Raw genomic sequence first — 5,466 nt, 5'->3', positions numbered from 1 at the left:
TGTGACCAGTTTTACATACATTGTACTTGTATTCTTTATATGTAGATGTATGTTTCTTTCACCTATCTCTTCATGTATTATTTCTTTTCTATCTTTATACACATGTTTTTTTATACTTTTATGCAATTTATTATTTCTGTTTCACACTAAGATTCCTTAATGAGTTTTGTTTAAAATGTTTCAGAAATACAGGTTGTCAAAGTCTACTTGCCATAAACTCTTTTCTTGCAAAGTTTTTCAAGAGTTTATATTAGGATAGATTTTATTATATTCAACAAGTAAATATGAGTTGAGTGATTTATGACTTCTCTCATATGTTCATTTGTTTGTTGTGATTTTGTCACGAATTGCCAAAGGGAGAAATTGTTAGGACATATGTGTTTCACTTGTTAAAGAACATATGTCATTCTTTTATGTAATTGGCTAGTCCTTTGACAAAACGCACTTTACTTGTAATTGGGTAGTTCTAGGTGTTTTTAATACTTCAAGAAACAAGATTTCAAGATCAAGTGTTGAAGTCATCAAGTCTGTCCAAGAAAACAAGCTGATAGTGCAAATTCAATAAAGCTCAACAGCTACATCTATCGAGCTTAAGAAAGCTGTCTCAAGCCCATAAGCTCAACACTTGCTCGACAGCTTCTCGACACCTCCTATCTGTCGAGATTTAAGAAATTCAGAATTCTGATATGATTTCTTGGGATCCGTGAATGTGTCTTTGGTCCTTCTTTTCTCCTACCCCAAGACATATAAAAGGATTGTTTTTAGGGCCGTCAAATAGTACACAAATTGTACAAGCATTGAGAAAACTCTGTTGAAGCAAATTGTGACCAGAAACGAAGTTCTTGCCCTAGGTCATCTCTTCTAAAGAAGTTGTTGTGTATGTGCACCTTTGGGTTTTGTGACCAAGCATCTTCTTGATCTTTATCATGTAGGATGAACTGAATAGCTTTGCAGCCAACCTCTCTTTCAGTTGGTGTTGAAGTCACGTACTGGGATCCGCACATTGGTTAGTCACATACTTGGGAGCAGTGCATCAAAAAGGGAAACTGTCACTACAGAACAAGTTCAATTGGGTATTAGGGTAAGGGTTCAACTGTAGGTAGGTAAGGTACTTGGGATTCCTTTACTTGTAACCACTTGTTGTGATAATAGTGGAGTTTCGAGAGTGGTGACCTGAAAATCACCCGGTGGGGTTTTTGCCGTAAGATTTTTCCCCATTCGTAAACAAATCACCGTGTCATTTATTTTCCGCTGCATAATTAGTTTATTGGTGATTTATTTGTGCTATCACGTGTTTGCATGTTAAATTGATTAATTAATAACTTGGCTAATTAATTAATTTGTTTAATCACAAGTGGTCATTCAGTTTGTGGCCTATCACTAGGGACACAACAATTTCACAACATTTCTAAATTAGCATAGAAAAAAAAATAAATTAAAGATTGTGGTGAGCCCATGTGTGATTTGGCATTTTAATTTAAAAATATTGTAAAATTATGCAACATTTTGTTGTATCCATTGATTTTTTTTTTTTCAATCTATTGGTTAATATTTTAACCTAATCAATACTCTTATAGGTATAAAAATATTATTATTGGTTAAAATTTGGGTGGCCTCATTCCACTTGGAGGCCTTAGGTGATCGCCTAATTGGCCTAGTGGTAGGGCCAGCCCAATTGACACCCTCTCTTCCATCCTCCACTTCAACTCAAACCATCCTATGATGCCTCAAATTGATTGGATATTGATTAAGCGTGTGTTTTGTAGGTGTGTGTTATATCGGGCATAGTAGCTTAACCAAGGCTGTATCAACAATTACAATGAGCATTAATTGTGACTAAATTAGTCCATTTAGGGTATAGCATAGATGTGACTAACACTTTTATAACCTATGTAAATGGTCATTTCATCCAGGAAGGCCTAGGGCTTATCCCAACTATACACATGTAAACTAATAACAAATCAAGACCTCATACTTTTTCCAAAAATATTGCTAGCAATTAAGGGCAAACTTATGAATATGTAATGAGACGTATTGAAGCATTAACAAAGGCTAAAGGCTCTCCTAGGATGATATAAAAGACTAAGGACTCCCTAGTCCCTACTACAGCAAATGTGTGCTTAAGTTGTATCGTCAACTTATTATTTCAGTTTCAAAAAACCAAAAAAAAAGAAAAAAAAAAGTGTGTAATACAGTGTATGTAACAAACATTACCCTTGTTCAATATCATGGACAACATCTAAATCAACCATTTTTTGATAATGAGCATGTGCTTCTTTCTTTCTATACCTAGTTTTCAACTTTCCTTCTGATCAAGTGTCAACGATCATCTTGACTAGTATCACTGATGGCCTCCTAAATAACTTTCTTTCTAGTCACATATCTTTTATCTAGGAAGCACCGATGCGGCTGGGAGGGTGCCGTACCGAAGTTTGATGCGGCCCGACGCAAGGTGCGGCTACCGACACCGCTGCCCACGCGTCGATGCAACGTCTAAGTTTTTTTTTTTTTGGATTCGAGCTGACTCGGCTCCAATTCGTGCCAACTCGACTTCGATTCATGCCAATTCGGCTAGAATTGGGTTGTATCGACCAGCGGCCGAAACTGACCAAAACGGCCAAAAAATGCCGAAATCGTTTGGTTGTGAATAAAAGATAAAAGCGCTTGCACATCGTTTGGTTGTGAATAAGAAGAAGAAATTACTAAGGTGAAGATAAGTAAGAAGGAGATGAAGAAAAGTTTAAAGGGCTGAAAATGAAGCATTGCCGTTGTTGGACTTTGTAAAAATCAAAATCACGTGAAGGCAAAGGGAAACAACAAAGTGTGAATGTGTTGAGAGAGTACTGTAATTTTCTTATAACTTCTCAATTGTACCATTTATGTATTATTAACTATTGTACTGTTGAGATAATTTACGACTAATAGGTTGGCTTTGTTGATTGTTCATGGGCTTTGGCTGTCACGCCACAGAACCTATTTTGCATTTAACATGAGAGAGAGAGAGAGAGAGAGAGAGAGAGAGATTGTTGTTGGCTTTTGAGGAGAGATTGTCTCCCCTTTTTTTTTCTGTTTTTGCTCAACTTGGTGTTAGTTTTTGTGACTAGTCAACAAGTACAACTTTAACCCATGTAGCTAACCAATTATTATCATAATGTTAAATTCTTTTTTAATACAAGTTGATTGAAAGAAACGAAATTAGTCAACCAACATTTCTCTATATAAAGGTGTATTCTACTTTTTCAAAAATTGCCGAGTCCCACATCTGCAACTACACCCATACCTAAATCCAAAAACACACCCGTGCTTCATAAATCTTTATCCCCTTCAAGCCACGTCACTCATACCATGCCTCTAATATGTAGCCTTTATTAGCTATATTTCTAGCCACGAGGCTCTATCATCTTCAGACATAGTTTTTCAGGGCATGCCTATAATCATTAGTTGCCACAAGTATGATATTCATCGTCTTCATCATTCAAGCCTCAATCATCATGTGCATCCAACAGGATTTGCAGTGTATGGTTTCATAGTACCATACAAAGCTTAAGAGTAAATATAAGCTTTTTGCTGTAAATGTAGGTCATTTAAGGCTGAACAACGTTAATTTTTCTTCATGTTTTTGTGTATGCTTTATCATTATACTATAACTGTAGGGTGATGTTTTTGTAGCCCAAGTCCAAAGGATATGGGTCAAAGGCCCAACAAACCAAGAACAATGAATTTGTAGAGAATGGGCAAAAGAGCTGGGCTGGTTATGAAGCACAGAATAGTTGGCTAGGTTACGTGCAGTGATGATAACATGAACTAATGCTTGAACAACTCCATGCATGAATGTCCGAAGAGATGTTTTATTAAGTCAGTAGTGATTACAGCATTTAGAAACAGTACTTAGATGCTATTTCTTAAGTTCCCATTTTAAGATTTTGTTATAAGAATTTTTTTTTATGGGAAGAAAGTATATTTTTAAATTAAATAGTCACATGGCTGAATTTTAAGAGGAGAATTTAAGGATCAGCACTTAAGGTACTGTACCTAAAATTTGTCCATAATAAAAATATATAGACTAAAAATTTTATACCAAACTTGTAAAAAAAAAAACTTTGTACATTCCACTTTGCGTTACATTATTGACGATTTTCTTTTGCTACTCATTTGTGCTCTCACCGCATTCCGCCCCCTCCACGTGTCCACCATCAATACGTCGGTGGACCACTCGGGCCTTCATAATTCTTCCTCCTTGACTCTTCGGTCACTCACTCAAATACTTGCTTCTGTGTCCCACCGACCCCCTCATAAATGACAGCATGGCACTATCCAGAACCCCAAAAAAAAAAAAAAAAAATCAATTTAGGTACAAAATAATAGAATTGGCCTAAAATGTAGGAACTAAAAATGTATTTTTGCCTAACCAATAACCACAAATTATTATTCTCATTATTGGCCTATATATAATACCCATTACAACACACATACCTATAAGTTTCTTTTACTCTATATTTTCAAATACATCATTTCTATTCTCTTTATCTCCCACACATTTTTCTACAATTTATATTTATTTTATGGAAAGACATTAGAAGGTTGTTCTTGAACCTCCATCAGTGGAAGTGAGTCCATCATAAAAGTAGACGCTATGGTCTAATCATTGGGGTTGTTTGGCTAAGAGAACCAGCAGCACTGAGTTTTAATATAGTGGCTTAAATCAACCTTTAAGGACAACACTTTTGCAATGTGATTCTATAGCATTGTCAAGTCGTTCTTAACTTTTTATTTTTTATTTTTATGTTGCAAATTATTCGAGTTATTATCTATTGTATCAAAACTTGTTTATTGAATAAAATATTTCCAACAAGTGACACGAGGGGAAAAAACTGTAAGAATAAAAGTCTTTTAATTGTTATTGATTTCAAATATAAGGGGAAAATTTGTATACCTTTGCCTACTTGATTCATAAAACTCTTGCCACCCAAAATTTTGAAACCTCATAATTTTACCGCCTCATCACTTTTTCTTTCTTTTAAGTAGGAAAAAAAAGGAGAATTACAAGATTTGTTTTAAATAATGTTTTGAGGAAAGAGAATTCTTTCATAGTTATATGGGAGGCTGACACGTGGACATAAGTTACGGGGATGATTGTTCGTTTTTCGATGCATGATATGCTTGACCGGGTCTTCTAGGGTCTTGACATTTTGTTGGGTCGGATAGTTTGAACCGGGTTTTTTTTTTTTTTTTTTTGGGTTCTGGATAGTGCCATGCTGTCATTTATGAGGGGGTCGGTGGGACACAGAAGCAAGTATTTGAGTGAGTGACCGAAGAGTCAAGGAGGAAGAATTATGAAGGCCCGAGTGGTCCACCGACGTATTGATGGTGGACACGTGGAGGGGGCGGAATGCGGTGAGACCACAAATAGCAAAAGAAAATCGTCAATAATGTAACGCAAAGTGGAATGTACAAAGTTTTTTTTTT

The sequence above is a fragment of the Quercus suber genome, unplaced genomic scaffold (genome assembly GCF_002906115.3).
Source record: "Quercus suber isolate HL8 unplaced genomic scaffold, Cork oak 2.0 scaffold_203, whole genome shotgun sequence".
Taxonomy (NCBI): domain Eukaryota; kingdom Viridiplantae; phylum Streptophyta; class Magnoliopsida; order Fagales; family Fagaceae; genus Quercus; species Quercus suber.
Note: the sequence above shows the minus strand (reverse complement) of the source record.